Raw genomic sequence first — 20,894 nt, forward strand, 5'->3', positions numbered from 1 at the left:
TCCCTGCTGCAGGAATAATCCACTACGCTTGAGACAGGCATGACGCCCCTGTCGCAGGGATAATCCTTGGTGCTTGCGAGACACCAGTGGCCCTTGCTGCAGGGATAATTCTCATTGCTTATTAGAGGCCCACAGGCCTTGCTACAGGGATGCTCATTGGTGCTTCAGCGAGGCCTGATGCCTCTTCTGCAGGGATAATCCTCTGTGCTTGAGAGAGGCCTGTGTCCCTTGCTGCAGGGAGAATCCTCTGTGCATGAGAGAAGCATGCAGCCCCTGCTGCTGGGATAATCCTCAATGCTTGAGAGAGACCTGCGACCCCTGCTGCAGAGATAATCCTCGGTGCTTGAGAGAGGCCTGTGGCCCCTGATGCACAGATAATCCTCGGTGCATGAGAGAGGTGTAAGGATATTTGGCGTGTTACAGCACAGAGTACAGCACTACTACACAGGTAGCAAACAGCACAGAGTACAGCACTACTACACAGGTAGCCAACAGCACAGAGTACAGCACTACTACACAGGTAGCAAACAGCACAGAGTACAGCACTGCTGCACAGGTAGCAATTTTTTTTTTGCAGCACCACCACAAGGGTGCGGTGCATTGATATATGTGTTACCAGATTAACAAGGAAAGACAGGGCATTCAGTCAAAAACGATTTTAACATATAAGATGCAAAATCTATTCTTACAGTTAAAAGTACACGTGCACATTCAAAAATGCACACTATTTTTCACCTGAAATGCCTATGGTGCGAGAGACACATTTGAAAATAATAACTAACCTTACTGACAACTAACCTGACTAATGAAACATAACCCACTAATAAAAATGTGTCTCCACTGCAGAATTAGGCCTATTCTGAAAGTGAACTTTTAAACGCACATCCATTTTTTTTTCTGTTCTCTCTGCTGCCCTGTCCACATAACTACAGGAAGCAAATGGGCTCAAAAGAACAGGAAATCGGTTGGTTACAAAGTATTACTATAAAAATGAGCCATTGTGTAGAGAAGGAGGAGATGGCGTGATTAATTCTGATTGGAGCAGCGTCATAGCAAGTATCATGCTAGAGGGAGTGATCAGGCTTTTTGCTGGGGAGTTTGACAAGGAGAAGGGCAGTCAAGATTGGGGAGAGCTGAAAGAAGGACCTTTCCACTGGCTGAGGCATTCCTATCTGCAAAAGCTGAGAATTCCAGGCAATGACCCCGGTTTGAGAAGGCAAGCGTTCCTTTTAACTCGAGGTAATCTTCAAGGGAGCCACATTCAGAAAGAGAACAGCCAAAGAGAACAACTAAAAAGATAAGGTAATTACAGAAGTGTGGGAGCTGAGTGTGTACGATAATATGCAGTCAGTGTAGGATTCCTGTGCATGCCTTAATCAAATGCTAATGTTGCAATTTGAGTTCTGTTCTCCGCCACTCTCTTTGCAGTGTGTCATAGACAATGCTTTTACTGTACCATTTTATTTATTTCTGTAAAGAATGAGATCGTGTTTAATTGCAACTTTTATAATACAGAAAAATATTTGAAAACAGACGGGTGGTGTATTTACTATTTACCATTACAATGCTGATGATGTGGGGATATTTTAAACAGTGCAATGGTCATTTTAAGACAGATGTGTGCATGTCAGATTCAGTATGAACAGTTGTGAGTGACTGTAGCATAGCTCGTTGGAGGTACATGAGCCAACGGGAAGAGAGACTCTCTGAACATAGCTCCCTACCGTATATAAGGTAGTGGAAATTACCACAAGATTACCATATATAGCTCTCTGTCGTAAATAAGTCAGTGAGATCGCCCATGGTGGCACACTAACACTAACACTGAAAAATGTGGTATTCCTAAAATGTAGGTCTGAGGTCTCTCTAGTGATTACACGAAAAATCTAAGCAAAGATAAGGGATTCTGGACATTGGGGCCACAAATAAAACAAGGGAATTATGCTCACCAAAATACCACCAACCACGCCTACAACCCACGCATACCAAATATGCATGCCTGGGTGCTGAAATAATGCATGTTCACTGTATTATTGTTGTACATGGCCCAATCTGAATACAAGGAGTGATTGTTGCTAAGTTATATTTCGGCGGTAAGAAAATACTGTCAGGCCCCAAATCTCCACAAAATACCCTACATATTTATGGTGCGTTGGCCGGGAAGGTCGTGCGTGACCGATTTCCTCGCTGCTCAAAGGTACTTTGCATCAGCGACTCCTCGCGACCCGGCAATCTGCGGATTTCAGTCTGCCACCTTCCTCGCTTGTACACAAAGCTCCTTTTCCACGGAGGCTCTTGGTGCTCGTCTGCCACTGTAGACAGCCTGTTGGGGAAGAAAACTTAATACACTTTTGCTTCCCACTGTGCAGCCTCTACAAAACAGGTCTTCAGAGGGCAAGCTTTCCTCCTTCATGCGTCCCACTGCACGCCCTCTATAATACAATGCTCCTGAAGGCAAAGACCCTCTCAGGACCGGCTACTGCTCGCTGCTCAACAGTGGTCCTGCTGTCTTCTCCCTCCTCCAGTTTCTGCTGCAACGTAGAAAGTTCACAACTCCACCCACAGCCACTGCTCTGCTTCTTCTGCTCCCTAATAGCCTGCACCTGGCTTTTAAACGTTCCAGTCTCCCTCAGATGTGGTTCATTCCCATTAACAAGCTGCACTTTGCAGCTGTGTTCCCCTTTAGCCCACTTCTTCATCCCAGTACTTCTGGGACTTGAAGTCCCTAATGCAAAATTGAGTAACTTTCTGTTTTGACATAAGCCATTAGGAGGTTGGGGTCTCGGGGCAAGCTGAACAAGTGGTATTCCCATTCATCCTGACCTACTCACCCACCTCATGTAATCTGCCCACAGACTCCCCCTGGGCCCTACGGGCGGGTCAGAAAATGACTGCCTTTACCAGGCGACATGAGAAGGATCCCAGTCCAAGCTTTCTGGGGGAATCATCACTGATTCATCATACTAGTAGATGGGAATATTCAACAGCATTTGAAGCTATTAATGATCCAATGCTAGAAAAACATTGATGCTTTATGTGCGTTTCCGGGTTTGGATTGTGGATTAGAATGTTATAAGTATTCCGCTGCATACTCTCGATGCTCCTCCAGATAATGGCCCATTATCAATCTAAGGTTGATGGAGCATGCGATATGTAGTCCAAAAGGCAAGACAGCAAAAGGAACACGCTATTCCGTGTTGCAAAGGATGTTTTATTTTTATTGTCCTTGAAGCATAGGGGCACCTGCCAGTATTTTTTTTTGCTCTTTTTGAGCATACTGATTTTAGACTGTCCTCATTTTTCAATTCAGTCTTGTATCATCCAGCAAACATCAAATTCTGAGATATTCACTTTCCTGGAGTTTAACGTAAATCCTCCAAGACGAATCTGATTTTGGAACTCGGCCAAATCGAGACACTAACTCACTACAGGATGTTTTAATGCATCCCTCCAGTCTTTAGCATTTTCTTTACTGTTTTCCAAATGACCTGCTGACTCGCTGATGGCAGTTATATCAATTAGATTATAAACAGATAACAGTAGAAATTAAACCTTCATATTCACCACAGGACAACGGCACAAGGCTCGGTGTAACTAGCTATCTAATATACAAATTGAGTGCTGTGAAGCAGTGGTGCATTCCGAGTTAAGGTTCATTGGAGAGTTTCCCAGCCTGTTAAGAGTAGGAGAGTCTTGTTTAGAAGACGCACTACATTTCCCAAGTTTCCTGAGAAAATAGTACTCCATGAAACATTCTGAACATGCTACATTAGTGGTCTTCAAACTGTGGGCGCAAAGGATGTCTGGGGGTGGTGGGTGGGTGGGCGGCAGGGAATAAGATTAGTGTTTTTGATTTTAAAAAAGGAACTGCTTTTAATAGAACATGTTAACAGTGTAAAATCTGCTTATATCTTAAAGAGTCTGGGGCTGTAATGTACATCCTTTGTTCCACTTATGGGGGGTCAACCCCAAGGCGGGGGACACCAGAAACTATATTTTTACTCATGGGGGGCTTGGTAGGAAAAGGTTTGAATACCACTGTGTTACACTGTCCACTAATGTTGTCCTCTCACTGTCTTCTCCAGCCTCTCCAAAGCCCCCGCTTCCTCTTTCTTTGGTGTGAAACAGCAGGCTCAAAAACTGCAGTGAAACTGGAAGTGGCAAGACACTGCGGTAGCACTCAGGAGGTCCAACCATGGCCATTTGTCCCCTCCATCCGCCACAAAAACACAGACGGAATGCAATGACTCATGAAGGTTTCACTTCTGCTCCTGGAAAACATCGTCCGTCACATCAGTTTCACTGTGTGATGATGGGCAACCTTGTGTGAGGTCTTCTATGGCTCTGCGAATGCCTCTATCAAAGGCTCTGGCGTCAGCCGGACTCTGGAAGGTGAGGCCGAACTTCTTGTCGTCGATCTTCCAGTGGTGAAACGTCGGGGTGACCTTGTTGTAGATGAGGTTCTTCTGTAGCATACATTCCAGAACAACCGTTTTATCCCTGAGGCGCTCTCCACGGACAAGGAAATCTGCACAGCCATTCTCCTCCTGCCCAGGGGATTGGAAAACGGTGACAAAGCTGAGTCCGCCACCTCCAAGTGGTACCCAGCCACCACTTGAGTCATCTCGGGTCATCACCACAGCGCGCACACGGGCATAACTATTATCGTTGGTAGAAGCCGCCGTCTCCTCGCTCATTTTTCTCTCACCGGGATCCGGCCTGGGGCAGAGCGTGGGGGGCCCCACCCGCCCGAAAACCCATCGTGGGTCAAAAGAAAATGTAAAAAAAACACCGGAGCTCCCCTCTCCAGAGGGAAAGGCAATCCAAATCCAGAGCCAACACGGCGGCGACAGGGCCCCTCCTGCAGCCAGAGTCCTGCACTGTAAGACGAGGAGAAGGGCCCCCCTGCACTCTAGAACGAGGAGGGATAGGGAGGCTGGGACCCCTCCTGCAGTCAGAGCCCTTCTCTCTAGGGGGCGGAGGAGGCGAGGCTCGGGCAGCAGCCGCCGCCTTCAGCACGGGCCGCCCAGCGCCGCATCTCCCCGGGCTCTGGGGAGCAGGCCAGGCGGGGGAAAGCACGGGAAGAGAGCGGCGGCTGCTGCCCGAGCCTCGCCTCCTCCTGGCCCAATCTGAATACAAGGAGTGATTGTTGCTAAGTTATATTTCGGCGGTAAGAAAATACCGTCAGGCCCCAAATCTCCACAAAATACCCTACAGAGGCCTGCAGCCCCCGATGCATGGATAATCCTCGGTTCATGAGAGAGGTGTGTGGCCCCTGCTGCAGGCATAATCCTCGGTGCTTGAGAGAGGCCTGCGGTCCCTGCTGAAGGGATAATCCTAGGTGCATGAGAGAGGCCTGCGGCCCCTGCTGCAGAGACATTCCTCAATGCTTGAGAGAGGTGTGTGGCCACTGCTGCAGCGATAATCCTTGGTGCTTGAAAGAGGCCTGTGGCCCCTGCTGCAGGGATAATCCTTGGTGCTTGAGAGAGGCCTGTGGCCCTTGCTGCAGGGACAATCCTCGGTGCTTGATAGAAGCATGCAGCCCATGCTGCAGGGATAATCCTCAATGCTTGAGAGAGGCCTGGAGCCCCTGCTCCGTGGATAATCATTGGTACATGAGAGAGGCCTGCGGCCCCTGCTGCAGGGATAATCCTCGGTGCTTGGGAGAGGCCTGCGGCCCCTGCTGAAGGGATAATCATCGGTGCTCGAGAGAGGCCTGCGGCCCCTGCTGCAGAGATAATCCTCAATGCTTGAGAGAGACATGACGCCCCTGCTGCAGGGATAATCCTTGGTGATTCTGAAACACATGTGGCCCCTGTTGCAGGAATAATCCTCGGTGCTTGAGAGAGGCCTGAGGGCCCTGCTGCAGGGATACTCATCTGTTATTCGGCGAGCCCTGAGGCCCCTTCTGCAGGGATAATCATTCCTGCTTGAGAGAGGTCTGCAGACCCTGCTGCAGGGATAATCCTCAGTGCTTATTAGAGGCCTGCGGGCCCTTCTGCAGAGATAATCCTCAATGATTGGGAGAGGCCTGTGGCCCTTGCTGCAGGGATAATCCTCGGTGCTTGATAGAAGCATGCAGCCCCTGCTGCAGGGATAATCCTCAATGCTTGAGAGAGGCCTGGAGCCCCTGCTTCAGGGATAATCATTGGTACATGAGAGAGGCCTGCGGCCCCTGCTGCAGGGATAATCCTCGGTGCTTGAGAGAGGCCTGCAGACCTTCTGAAGGGATAATCCTCGGTGCATGAGAGAGGTGTGTGGCCCCTGCTGCAGGGATAATCCTCGGTGCTAAAGAGAGGCCTGCAGACCTTCTGAAGGGATAATCCTCGGTGCATGTGAGAGGCCTGCGACCCCTGCTGCAGAGATAATCCTCAATGCTTGAGAGAGGTGTGTGGCCCCTGCTGCAGGGATAATCCTTGGTGCTTGAGAGAGGCCTGCAGACCTTCTGATGGGATAATCCTCGGTGCATGAGAGAGGCCTGTGGCCCCTGCTGCAGAGATAATCCTCAATGCTTGAGAGAGGCCTGTGGCCCCTGTTGCAGGGATATTCCTCAATTTTTGAGAGAGGCCTAGAGTCCCTGCTTCAGGGATAATCATTGGTGCACGAAAGAGGCCTGAGGCCCCTGCTGCAGGGATAATCCTCAATGCTTGAGAGAGGCCTGTGGCCCCTGCTGCAGCGATCATCCTCAGTGCTTGAGAGAGGCTTGTGGCCCCTGCTGCAGGGATAATCCGCTGTCCTTGAGAGAGGCCTGCAGCCCCGCTGCAGGGATAATCCTCAATGATGTGGCCCCTGCTGCAGGGATAATCCTCAGTGCTTGAGAGAGGCCTGCAGCCCTGCTGCAGGGATAATCCTTAATGCTGTGGCCCCTGCTGCAGGGATAATCCTCAGTGCTTGAGAGAGGCATGAGGCCCCCGCTGCAAGGATAATCCTCAGTGCTTATTAGAGGCTTGCTTGAGAGGGGCTTGTGGCCCCTGCTGCAGGATTTATTCTTGGTGCGTGAGAGAGGTGTGTGGCCCCTGCTGCAGGGATAATCATCAGTGCTTCAGGGAGGACTGAGGGCCCTGCTGCAGGGGTAATCGTTGGTGCGTGAGAGAGGCCTGCGGCCCCTGCTGCAGGGATAATCCTCAATGGTGTGGCCCCTGCTGCAGGGATAATCCTCAGTGCTTGAGAGAGGCATGACGCCCCCACTGCAAGGATAATCCTCAGTGCTTGAGAGAGGCATGACGCCCCGCTGCAAGGATAATCCTCAGTGCTTGAGAGAGGCATGACGCCCCTGCTGCAGGGTTAATCCTCAGTGTTTATTAGAGGCCTGCGGCCCCTGATGCAGGGATAATCCTCAGTGCTTGAGAGGGGCGTGTGGCCCCTGCTGCAGGATTTATTCTCGGTGCGTGAGAGAGGTGTGTGGCCCCTGCTGCAGGGATAATTATCAGTGCTTATTAGAGGTCTGCGGCCCCTGCTGCAGGGATAATCCTCAGTGCTTGAGAGAGGCATGACGCCCCTGCCGCAGGGATAATCCTCAGTGCTTGAGAGAGGCATGACGCCCCTGCTGCAGGGATAATCCTCAGTGTTTATTAGAGGCCTGCGGCCCCTGCTGCAGGGATAATCCTCAGTGCTTGAGAGAGGCATGACGCCCCTGCTGCAGGGATAATCCTCAGTACTTATTAGAGGCCTGCGGCCCCTGCTGCAGGGATAATCCTCAGTGCTTGAGAGGGGCGTATGGCCCCTGCTGCAGGATTTATTCTCGGTGCGTGAGAGAGGTGTGTGGCCCCTGCTGCAGGGATAATCATCAGTGCTTTAGGGAGGACTGAGGGCCCTGCTGCAGGGGTAATCGTTGGTGCGTGAGAGGGGCGTGTGGCCCCTGCTGCAGGGATTATCATTGGTGCTTGAGAGAGAGCTGCATCCCCTCTCTTCTACTGGTGTCTCAGTAATACTGTAGCTGCTTTAAGGGTGGGCTACTTCTTTTCGAACATGGTGCAGGACAATTCAGGGTTGCGAAGAAACACTCAAGAAATGGTTATGCAATCAAGTTAGTGCTTTACCAACGAGGCTAATGTTTTTAGCGTGTGCGATAGAATTAAAATCTAGCACAGGCAGTGTACATGTTAGTGGACACCTGGTGATGTAATGACCCCATCCATTGTGCTTACTCGCTTGCTGCCTTGGTCATGTGATGGGGATCAACATTAAGGAATGTGGGGGCTGGAGTTCAGTTGTTCTGTCCAATTCCGGGCTGCTTCCTTTGAATTGCCATATCCACTGTGAGCCGAGTTTACAACCATGGACCTTTCCTGCATAATAAGGGACCTCCACAAGTGCTTTGTATTAGGTGGCTAGATAGGTAGGTAGATGAATGGATGGAAACATAGATAGACAGACAGACAGACAGACAGACAGACAGACAGACAGACAGACAGACAGATAGATAGATAGATAGATAGATAGATAGATAGATAGATAGATAGATAGATAGATAGATAGATAGATAGAGTACCCTGTCATTCGGATTCTACACCAGGCTCTCTAATTGCTTCCATGCAGGTTTCGAAATTGATACTATTGTGCGTTGCCAACATAGCAACATTAACCATTGGGGCAATACATTCTCACCAGCATATGTCGGATATATGTATGTAAACAATCACGATCCAACATTCATGCTTTCCCATCGATTCGCGCATACATATGCAATTTCAGGACAGAGTCGTGCATTTATTTTTAATGTCTATCGGCATCGTACTGTTTAAGAATGCAACGCCGGTAGGCGCAGATTCAAATAAGGGCGTGTTACCTTTGCAGTCGGCATCGTGTAGGGATGGGACATTTTCATCTGAAGCACCACCTGCGCATAATCCAGGCTCTGAATATAGTAGCACTTGCATTCGGTTTAATATACCCTCGGGTTGGGAAGTGCGTTGCCTGTCTCGCAGGAGTCGGCACAGCTATAGCGCTGCTTCTGGCCATCTCAAGGACCAGGGGACCAGGATAGAATCTGGAGGAACGCACCGCTACCACAGCTCTTACCTGCCCAGAGCCGCCAGGAGCTCCTCTTCTCTGCCTGCTCTACAATCACGACCTGCTTCCCCTGCAAGCCGCCCCACGGTGCACTCCCGGCCGGCTGGGGACTGAGGCTCTATGGGGCAGGATGGCGGTCAGTGGTAGACGGAGCTGGTGGAGTAGCCAGGACCTGTGCCGCCGCCCTGCTGCAGCTCGGCTCTTTCCTTAAACTAGCGGTGTGCTGAGAACGAGGCAGGGAACCTCGTGCCGTGCAACATGGCTCCGCATCAAGCAGGGGCAGAGATGCGCACCACATCACTGTGGCCTCACTGAGAGCGACGACAACCCGGCACAGGCACGACATTGCAGGGCCAGTGGACTCTGCCGGGTGCACACTAATGCAAACTGTCAACACCTGCACTTATTAATAATGTGCCGTTGTTGTCTTAGATGTTTACACATGGATAAACGTGAGGGCACAGAGCAAATCACAATGTTCACAGGTTCATACTCGTGTATGACCCGGAAGTACACATAGAAACAGTTTACAAGACAAGGCTACACGAGATTATGAGGAGTCGGGTACTCAAGGGCATTGGGTAAGGTACAAACACAAATGGGCAGTTTTGAGGATAACAGTGAAAAGGAGAAGGGGAGACCAGGCCAGGGTAAAAAGTGTGTGATTACTTGTTAATGCCAATACAAAATGCATCTGCTTGCTATATAAGTAAAGAGTAATTAATGGTGCATTTCATATGGAAAGGAACTCATCAACGTGGAACTCAGCATTTCAAACGAGGATCTGTGTGTGTCCGAAATCACACGGGTCCGTTTTCATCTCTCAATATCAATGGATTGCCTCTTCCTGGTTTACTGACATCCCAGCTACAGAGACATCCAGTGTAAGTTGAAGATGAAGCGCTGTTAGTAAACATTGCTTAAATGCGTGTCATTTTGGCAGTCCAGGTAGGAAAATACAAGATGGGTGAGGGGCTCCTCTTCCATGAGCCCCGAAACATGGCACACGACCTTCTCTAGCTTACATGACCTCTAACCCTGCGGAGCACCCCTTCCTCCCTGTCCCAATGCCCCAGAGAAACCAAGTCTTAATCCAGTCCCAGCCCGTTAGGAGTATCACTCGAACAATAAGCGGACTGGTGCCCTCCCTCCCTCCCGCTCTTGGATCCTTCCTAAAGAAGTCCATGCACTCCCTGAACCCAACTCTCCTGTGTGCTTTCTCCCTGCATGATCACCCGCACTGACTGCCTGGTTCATGGAACGTTTTCCTATGGGATTGTGCCATTATTAAACACTTCCATGATGTTCCTTCCTCCTCCTTGGCTTTCCTTCTTCCTCTCTGACATCAAAACCTCACGAGGGGGTGTCATCCTTGAGACTCAGCCAGTAGTCCTACTTATAAACCTGCTATGCGATCTTCAATCGACCCCATCCCTCGGGGAAGGATGTTCATTCAGGGCCCGATTCATGGAATTCTTTGCACGGTTCAAAGTGACTTTGCACTGCTGAAAAGTGACTTTGCACTGTTGAAAATTGACTTTGCACTGCTGACAGGAACCCTGATTCGTGGAACTGTGCAAATTGTATTTTTGCAGGGCAAAGTAATTTTTGCAGTGCAAAATGATTTTGCACTGACTTTGCACCTCAAAAATACATTATGCACAGCTCCATGAATCAGGGTTTGTGTCAGCAGTGCAAAGTCACTCCTCAGCAGTGCAAAAAAATGCATAAATCGAGCCCTCAGTGTTTAATGTTAAGGTCTATCACTGAGATATGAGAAAGGAAGCAGGTGTCTCCGGAGTCATCCTAACCACTGTAGTTATGGTTTACACTGACAATGGGTAGGAGGGAAACCCAGGGACCCGGAGCAAAAAGGCATGTGTAGATAACGTGGCTTAACAGTTACTGAAAAACTACAATACAGTGCAATTTGCCCGCCCCACGTCCAAATACTTCTAAGCGTGGCTTAATGTCTGTGGTTTTAGGTTTCTGCAAGTGGTGGGTTGGGAACGTGTTATCCCACCAAGTCTCGAAATGTAATCTAATTAGGGGTCGTTCTTCTTAAACAAATACTGATTGATGGCTGCTGGCTGCATAACAGGTGTTGGCCAGGGGTGAACTGGAAACCAGAAGAGACCCTGGAAATAACATGCAAAGTGGCCCCATATTACATACTTTCAGCAAGCCCAACACTTTTACTATCAGAAAATATTGAGATAAAATAGATATCACACAAAAGAGGTCCACGGGGCAGAGGCCTACTGGGAAATCTCTAGAGTTCCCTATAGGCCGGTCCACCCGTGGTGTTGGCAGGCATGTGTGCAGTTAGGGCAGCAGTGAAGACCCGCTGACCTCTTCGAGGAAGGCAAACAGATCAAATTTTTATCACAGATATTAGGAATATTCAGGAGATAAATATGCATGAAATTGATCTGTATGTAAATAATGTAGAGATATGTTTGTTGCCCTGAATAACTGAGGGATTTGCAGCCCCAGAGCCAAAGTTGTACACCACTGGGTGAGATCTGTGAAGGCAAGTGAAGAGTCTCTACATTGGGCAATTACTGGGACACACAACACTCACAGCAACGGCTGTAAATTCAGCTGTTGGATAGTATTGTATTGTAGTTATAATTTAAATAGTAACTTTGTCCATTATTATAGTCTCAATGTGCTGGTGGTAGGAATGCCCTTGGGAACCAAAGTCTGGAGTGTTGAAGGTCAAGGAGTACAATTAGGATGTGTGTGTGTGTGTATTTGGCCAAAGAGGGCTAAGCAGGGCTGGCCAGGCTCTGGTAGAGAGCAATCCATGCAGTCAGACATGTGGATGGATGCTGAGAGGAGTCAGGAGATGGCATGAGTGCGTGAGACTCACTATGTGTCTAGCGTGTCCGAATTTGTCATAGGTCTTTGCTGCATACTGATGTCAGAGGTGTTGAGGTGTGGTCTAGTGTAAGTAGGTGGAGAATTGTATGACCAGCATGACTGCATTTGTCATAGTCCTTGCTGTATTCTGATGTGTGCCGGTAACCATGCTGCGGCCCATGTCCACTGGAGTGGTACGTTACACGTAACTAGCAGATTCGGTGGTGATTTGTTGCATGTACGCCCATTCAGGTACTGGTTTCTTCTGTTGATTCTTGGGTCTGGAGTCCAGGTGCTAACCTTCTCTACCCACAGAAGTTACAATTGGACTATTGTGTGATCTTTCCCGTCAATGGCTAGAACTTCACAGCAGCGTGAGAATGCTGATCCCAGAGAAAGTTAGTTTAAATAAAAGCATCAGCGTAGCCCTTTTCCTCTTGGGGCCACACCGGGGTCTTGGAAAGGTACAGAATATTGACTGGGGCCCCAAAGAAGGGGGCGTCTGCAAGCTTTGTCTTGCAGCCAGCTCAGTGGATGCACGGAGAAGCCCAGTTCACTGGAAGGGTTTGGTAAATGGACATCATCTTCCTGGGTTATGCACTGGACCCTGGAAAGTGAACATCCCAGCCTAGGACCCTCAGTGATCATTGGGGCATCAACTGCTACTAATGTAGCCACGCACAGGCACAACTGGGAGACAAAGAGCCAGATGGGGCTATTTCCTAAGAAAAGCCCTGGAAGGCATGGGTGCCAACTTCCGATTTTCACTGCGGGGGCTAGACATTCGCACACCAGGAGAAGTGGAGCCATACCCGTCGCCATGTCAAAACAATACATTTTACAGCACACTTTACAGAAGGAATTGGACAAAAGCCATGGGATTAACAGGCGTGTCTAGAGGTACATACCATCTCAGCACCAGCCACCTAACCTGCTAAACTGTCCTTATAGTATTCTACTTTAGGATCCCTACCAGCTCACGCCTACTTCTGCATCTGCCAAACAGTTTTGGCCAGCCACCGCCTACATTCAAGTTTCAAGGGGGGCTTTGGGGAGGTGGCCTTCCCACTTTGAAGTGAGCAGCAGTTGCAAGATGCAAGCTAACACGTCACCAAGCCCAGAAGGAGAGGAGCCAGAAGACCCGCCTCACCCAGTGGGTTTCATGTAAATGGCACTTATTACTTTTTTTTGTGTTTTTTTGTTTTGTTTTTTCTTTAGGATGCCGAAGGCGAATATTTGCAGATTCTCTACAAGGGCAAAATGATACTCTGCCCCCGTGGTTCAAAGAGAACTGGGGCTACTGCCCCGATGTGCCTGTCACCTGTGGTGGAAGGCCTGCCACTTTCCCGCCGGTTTCTCTTGAATGGGTGAGTGCACTACACTAACAGCAGGGTCTAGACAGATTAAGCCTGGGCGCACCTGCACACCACGCTGCTCCATGCACACCGCCCCACATACTCCAGGAGTAAGGCTTCCAAATGGGAGATGAGGGGTGGAGCCTGCTCCAAAGGTCAGGATCGGCACCTGCCTGTGGACAGGTCATTGCGGTGGGTTGCCCACCCTCTGGCAACATGGCAGCAGATGCTGCGATCTCCTACCCTGAGAGAGGAAGCCTTCAACCAGTGCACAGCAGGTGGCTGGACCACCTGAGAATCCTGCTCACGGCAGGCTCTGCTGTTGACACAGTGGCCCGAGGGCGCGCGCCTCGTGGCTCCCCCGGAATCCTGTAGGTGTCTGGTATAACCGGAAGCCGATACTCCCTGCAAAACCAACGTGCTGAATAGGCTGCAGGCACGTGCACAGGAACCCAGCCGCGAGGGCACAGAGAGTGCCCAGGTGCTCAGGATACCCTGAGGCATCGTCTGTCCGAAGAGTCTCCGGCACTGGAGGCGTGGCGAGGCTGAAGGGTACACACGGTGCCCTCTCTGCGGGTGTAGCTTGCACTGGGCGCTGACACCCTGCTGGAAGGGGGCACACACAGCCTAGTATTACGGGGGGTTGTGCCCCCTGAAAACCTAGCGTATTGGAGAGTCTTCAGGTGCCGTGTGCTGACAGAATGATGTGAGGGCAAACACCATCTGTTCGCCTGCCGTTGGGGAGACTCAGTAACGCCCGGACACTATGTGAGGGAACGTGCCTTCTTCGCCTGTAGGTGGGTTTGTGAACCTGTGTTGTTTGTCTGACCAGAGACCAGTGGCCAAAAAATGTTGGCACACTGCTAAGAGGGGCTAGAACGTGTCTTCCCTTCCAGGTGGGGGTGCACATCATAATTCAAGGTGGGCATCAAACCTATTTTACCGAAATGCTCCTGGCACAGTGCCCCCACCCCTATGCACCCTACCTCGGACCCTCGGGAACCCTTTTACCCGAGAAGAGCCGGTGGACTGTATGCGCTGTTGACACACTGCTGCTAGGCACACGGTGCCTCGCCCTGGAGGTGTAGCTGCTCATTAAAACACCAGGCTGTGCCTCCTGGGCAACCAGTTTACAGACTTGGCTGCAGGAAGTGTGCTGGCACAATTCCACGAGGGCTCAGGCCGTACCGTCCCTTGGATGGGTGAGCTGGAGGGTGTATGTATACCTCTGGGCCGGTGCACGTGGGCACCGGATCTAACGACCGGACATCCTTAATCTTCCAAGCAACGTCCGGGTGGTCGCAAGACGGCCTAATTCCCCTCACAGAATCTCGCCCTTGCAGGCGCAGTGCTGACCAGTCGCTCTTCAGTGCGTTGCAACGGTCTGCGTCACGCCGGTGGTCATTTCTGCATCGGCCGCTGCACTCCGACGCTAAAGCGCACGCGCCTCGCAACGCCTGCTCCCCGCCTGCTGCCTTCCACGAACCCACTGGCCTTCCCGTGATCGGCGCCCACCCCCACCCCAGTGTCCATTCACACAGGTCTCCCATCCCCAAAGTTTCTTATTTTCACATGTTCTAGCGTCTTCCCTCAATCCCCATTAGGTTCACCCTCCTTCCCTTTGCTCGTTCCTCTTCTTACGCGCGTTCCCTTCGTCCGTTCTATATTGCCTCTTGTTCCAGCGTCCTTTCCTCCTTTTCCTTACCCATTCCCATGCTCTCCTTTTCGCCTCTTCCCCTGCTTCACACCCTCCTGTGTTAGTCCAGCCACCAGCCCCCCACCCTCACTCATCCGCCAGTCCAAAAACCCAAGTATTCGCACCACCCCCTCAAACCCTTGCCCTCCCACCTATCTATCCCTCATTAAAGCCAATCCGCCTAGGCCTCATTCGCAGAAGCGTTTTATAATGGCAAAAACCCATTGGAAAACGCTCTGTGTGAATGAGTCTACCATCACCAATTCACATACCCCTTACCCAAACCCCTCTCCCACTGCACCAATACCCCAAGCCCAACAACCACCCGCACACCCCACCTATTGCGAATGTGCGCGTGTGCGTGCCACGGGTGTGAGATTGCAGTGCCCGTCATGATAATGTCTGCCGGGGATTCCAGTATACTGCGCGGGCTGCCGGGAAAGTTGCGGGCTGCCCGGCGCAGCACACCGTTGGTCCCTGGGACTTGAGAGCGGCGCGGGCGCGCCGGTCCCCTGGCAGCTCCGCAGACGCGCCATCACAGCATCCAGGCCATGGGTGAGCGCTCTGGGAATGAGATCAGAGCCGCGGCTGTCAGCCCCCGCCGGGTCCCCTGAAGGGGTCTGTGTGCCCCCCGCGGCTGCCAGCCCCCGCCCCTCCCCCGTGCCCTCTGGGGGCTGATATATGGCCGCTGAGACGGAAAATGCGGCACATGCAGCGTGAGGGGGCCTCGGGCGGGATATGAAAAATACAGCACGTTATGCGATTCTTCCATATCTGCAGTCACTGCTCCCCCAGTGTGGGGGGGCGACAAGGCAGAGGCGCCCACGGGCCAGCACGCAGATAGGAGGGTGTTCGCGGGGAACGTCAACCATCAATGAAAGCGCCCGCGGAGGCGACTGAGGGAAACCCTGTATATTATGCCGAGCAAGACAGGGGTGTTTAATGCAGCTGGTCCCCGCAAAGGGTCTGGAGTAATGAATGAAGCGCATCGAATGATATTCGCCCACAGGAGAAGCTACAAGCCCCGGCAATCACTTAGTGCCGTGCGCGTGCCACAACACTGGCTATTCCATAAAACAGGGGCAGGGTGAGAGTGGGTGCGCCTGTGTATGAGGGTGGGGGAGGCAGACTGACAGCGCGGGATGAGAGATGGTGAAATAAGGAGATAGATCAGACGGTCTGAGAGGGAGAGAGAAATTGGGCTGAAAAAGAAAGGCAGAGAGACGGTGAAAGAGGGCGGATAGAGAGGGCAAAACAGCGCGGACTAACACACAGAGGGGAGAATGAAATAGGGGGAGAGTGGGGGAGTGTAAGTGTGCTAGAGAGGTTCCATGAAAGCGGGGAAGAAAAAGAAAGGTGTAGAGAGAGTCAGAGATACACAGAGAGCGATGAATGCGAGAGAGCGGTGGGGTGGGGGAGAAAGGAAAGGGAGAGCTAGATAAACAGGGGGATGGGCCGAGAGCGGGGAAAGGGATGAGGACAAATAAAGAGAGAACTGGTGAGCAGGAGAAACAGGGAGATGGGCGTTTTTGCGCGAGACTAATACACAGTGAGAGAGTCAAAGAGAGGGGGAGGGGTGAGAGAGCGTGAGGGAGAGATGGAGAGAGGGGGAGAGAGAGGAGAGGGGGAGGGGTAGGAGAGGGAGAGAGAAGAGAGGGGTGAGAGAGCGAGATGGAGAGAGGGGGAGAGAGAGGAGAGGGGAAGGGGGAGGAGAGGGAGAGAGAAGAGAGAGGTGAGAGAGAGATGGAGAGAGGGGTAGAGAGAGAGGAGAGGGGAAGGGGTAGGAGAGGGAGAGAGAAGAGAGAGGTGACAGAGAGATGGAGAGAGGGGAGAGAGGGAGGAGAGGGGAAGGGGTAGGAGAGGGAGAGAGAAGAGAGAGGTGAGAGAGAGATGGAGAGAGGGGGAGAGAGAGAGGAGAGGGGAAGGGGTAGGAGAGGGAGAGAGAAGAGAGAGGTGAGAGAGAGATGGAGAGAGGGGGAGAGAGAGAGGAGAGGGGAAGGGGTAGGAGAGGGAGAGAGAAGAGAGAGGTGAGAGAGTTGGAGAGAGGGGGAGAGAGAGAGGAGAGGGAAAGGGGTAGGAGAGGGAGAGAGAAGAGAGAGGCGAGAGAGAGAGATGGAGAGAGGGGGAGAGAGAGAGGAGAGGGGAAGGGGTAGGAGAGGGAGAGAGAAGAGAGAGGTGAGAGAGAGATGGAGAGAGGGGGAGAGAGAGAGGAGAGGGGAAGGGGTAGGAGAGGGAGAGAGAAGAGAGAGGCGAGAGAGAGATGGAGAGAGGGGGACAGAGAGGTGAGAGAGGGAGGGGAGAGGGGGTAGGGGGAGAGAAGAGAGAGAACGAGGGGAGCGAGAGAGGGAGAGAGAGATAGAGAGGGGGTAGTTGGGGGGAGTTGGGGGAGAGAGAGAGAAAAGAGAGAGACAGTGGGGAGTGAGAGAGATAGAGGGGGGTGGGGGAGAGAGGTTCGCCGTTTAGTTTGAAGCACCCCACCAGGCTTGCTTAGGCATCTGGAACACATGAAGTCTCCTAGTTTCCGGGCACCCCACGTTTTACCGTGAGAGGGATCAAACAGGTACTCTGTCCATGCCACGTTTGTAGGGGAAGTGCTTGCTCTCATAGTCACTTGCATGCGGAGGCATGCTGGCTGCAATCTTCCAGGCTGGCAGACTGTGGGGCGGCCGCGAGGTAACCCCCACACCCGAACACGAGATACCCCCCAACCATAACACAAATGAATACCAAGCAATGCGATGTGGATAGGGAAAGGACGTTGCAATACTGGGCATGGGGACGTCCACAGCAAAGGACCGCGCATGAGGTTTAAGCGAGTAGGTCTGCCCGAAGCAGGGGTGACCTCGGCACAGTCTCTGGTATTCTGGGCACACATCAAGGCCGTGCACACTGGCACCAGTCACAACATGACACAGTAGGCCTGATTCACGAAGCGTTGAGTGTACCCATTAAAAAACGATGTGTGACTCAGACCTTGTATCTTTACAACACAACTCACCCCCCAGCCCGACAGACTCCGTATCAATTAGTATGTTCTTTGCCAACTCACCCGCTGCAATTTCAGGAAGCTGGAAGTTTGTCCGCAAAAAAATACCCAGAAATGAAAGATAACATCCATGGTGCTGAACTTCATGTCGAAGATGCCGCCAGCATGACTGCGCCCACCTCTGGACCAATAACTCCAGCCAGAGCACCCGAGCGGCAGAAACCCCCAGACAGGACCACGGACAGCACCACGCTGCCAGATGGGATGCCAATGGCGAACAACGACCACACAACCAGGCAGGGGACGGTCCACCGGAGAAACGACGACGAAAACCAGACGAGAGCGCAGAAGACTCGGGCGCGCACAGCACAGGCAGAGCCCCTCGAAACCGAGAGCAGGGATTGTCCAAAGCAAGCCGGCGCCGGAAGAGAGCTACTGGCAACGGGTCCTCTCCCACACGTCTCCACAGTCGCTGCACATGGCGTGGAGGGCAGGTAACGATCCAATGGGAATCGCAGTGCAGGTGGAGTGAGAGTAGAGCCAGCCTCCCGGATCCGGCGCTGGAGTCTCACTTCACTGAATGCGCTCTTCTCTGATCATTCTTAGGAATCGACAGTATCATTGGCGATGTTCTCTCACTCCCCTGCACTTGCTCCCGATCCAGACACACCGCGAACAATGTATATCTGCGCCGGGCGAAACGTACCGCGGGCTGGCCGCGCAAACTTTGAGGTCTGTGGGAAGCAATGGCCAGGTGTAGCGGACAGACCAAGTGGTGCAGGCAAGACGGCGTGCCGTGCCGTGTTATGTGTCAGAGGAGGCTGCTATGCCCGACTGTGGCGGCTCCCAGCTCTGCACACTCGCTCTGATTTGCAGAGCAGTAGCAGCAGCAGCTCTCAGACAGCGCAGGTCCGGCCAGCAGCGCCCCGCTCACTGCTGTGGGGGTGAGGCGGAAGCGCAGGGTGCGGGCTGAGCTGTGACTGGCTGAGCTGTGACCGTGCCGAGTGCAGGCTGCGCCTGGTACTGCGCCGCGGTGCTGCGTGGCCACGGGTGCTGCGCCTCCGTCCCCAGGTGCACCTGCGCCTGGCTGTGCGCACGAGAGCCAGGTCCCCGCATTTACATAATTCACAGAGCGTTTTTCCAAGGGGGGGGGGGGTTGCCATTATTAAACACTTCTGTGAATTAGGCCCCATAGGTGTGGATCGTTGTTGCGTGTGGGTGGTATGGTTAGGTGCTAATCCCTGTGCCTGTGTGTTGTGCCTCCTGCTCTCCATGGGCCCTCATTCACAGAAGCATGTTATAATGGTGCAATCCCGTTGAAAAATGCCCTGTGAATCAGGCCATGTGTCTTTGCGTGTACTCCTTTGTTTGGGTGTCTGGAGATGCGGCGTTTAATAATAATAATAATTATTATTATTTTTAATAATAATAATAATAATTTATTATGTAATGCCATAATGCATTTTTGGAAGTGTTCTGCCCCTCCCTCCCCCCCGTTTCTGACGAGTGTGTCTAGTGTGTTGTGTGCTGCTGAGCTTGACTATCCAACGCTGCAGCGCGCACTTTTGTGTGGATGCGCCGGGCATAACGCACGCAGTGCGCTCGTGTCGAGCGGTCCATAGTTTGCTGATTCGATCAGCGTTCGACAGCGTGGCGTTGGGTTCATGCCATTCGCTTGGGCTTAGAGCAGTCACTCTTTTGGGTCATGCCTCTCACTGCCCCCACTGCCCTCCTTGTGAAGACAGCGGGCGCGCCCGCTCGCCCTCCTTGTTATTAATGTTCTGATTGCTGATTAGTAGGGATTAGCTGGGACGGGGCGGGGGGTGAGGCCGGGTCAGCCTGGGAGGGGTTACACAAGCTCCGATGCCTGTCCATTGCGCGCGCAGTTGCAGTCCATAACGCAGATACGTGATAACCCGGTTTAAGGTCCACACCATTCTCAGGGGCCCCATTTTTCGCACGTCTTCCCCTTTTTCAATGAGCTCGTAGAGGAGGGCGCACCCTGGAATCTCCCAAGAGGTCGGCACCCACCATTCAACTCCCCTTATCTCCACGCGCATCCCCCAGCCCCGACGCACCCTCAAGTTATCCCTAAGTCTCTCCCCATTCCGTGACTCTGTTCCTGTTCATCACGTTCCTATAGTATCCAAACGGCACAGAGAGAGCGCCGTTAAGGGCAGCGCTGCCCGGAGCGTATCCCCCGCGGTGCTGCTTGGGGGGGAGGGGGAGAGGCGCTTCCTGACATGTTACACCCGCCAGGCTGCGAAGTGGCCATCACCTGGTCAGGAAGCTCCACAGTCTGACCTGGTGCTCGTGAGCAGGGCGGGAGACCAGCGGCCTGGCCTGACTGCTGGCACAGTCCTCATCTGACCCCGAGCACCCATTCAGCATCGGGTGAACCCTGGGGGGATTTTATTTGGAATGACGTCAATGCCCAGTTCAACCCTGGCTTCTCTCCTGGCATGCAGCCTTGGCAGGAGACAACCTTCCCCTAATTTAGCAGAATTCAGTGCCTTTTGGCCTGAATTACGGCAATATTTTGGGGGGAAAAGGGAATACTCGTGTTTTATGAACACTTGGAACATATAAGAAGGTAACGATACTACCATCCCCACGACTACTACTAATTATAACACTACTATTGATACTAATATTAATCTGTACCATTCTCTAAATGGCGCGCAGTACAATTGCTTCATAAAAGGGGGGCCCCGGGGGGAACGCGAAGCGTTTCCCCCCGGGGAGTATTTTGGCGCTGCACTCGGCCAGCGAGTGGCCACGGGGGGTAGAGCGCCTGTTTCCCGGGGTACTTAAGGGCTCAGGGAAGGTTCGGGAGACAGGCGACGGTTAGGACTTGTCGATTGCACAGGTCCCGTTGCCTGCTCCCGAGCCTTCCCCGTGTCTTTGGGCCTAGCTGTGTGGTTAGTGCAGGTGAGGTGGGGGATTGAGGAAGCGTTAAGGAGGGTGGGTAATTTGAAAT

General features: G+C 52.2%; 1 protein-coding gene across 2 annotated transcripts in view; it reads right to left on the reverse strand.

Annotated features, from left to right (window-relative positions):
- Nucleotides 1–18,849, reverse strand: part of BRINP3 (BMP/retinoic acid inducible neural specific 3) — a 1,196,593-nt gene extending 1,177,744 nt beyond the window's left edge. Inside the window, exon 1 of one of the 2 annotated variants that reach the window (XM_069641339.1) lies at nucleotides 17,978–18,849. The gene's annotated coding sequence lies outside the window, so the exon portion shown is untranslated. Of the gene's footprint in view, nucleotides 1–9,021; nucleotides 9,109–17,977 lie in introns of those variants that run through there. The other variant, XM_069641340.1, reaches the window with a different exon arrangement.
- Between the last annotated feature and the right edge of the window lie 2,045 nt (nucleotides 18,850–20,894).

The sequence above is a fragment of the Ambystoma mexicanum genome, chromosome 1q (assembly GCF_040938575.1).
Source record: "Ambystoma mexicanum isolate Mex_15411 chromosome 1q, UKY_AmexF1_1, whole genome shotgun sequence".
Taxonomy (NCBI): domain Eukaryota; kingdom Metazoa; phylum Chordata; class Amphibia; order Caudata; family Ambystomatidae; genus Ambystoma; species Ambystoma mexicanum.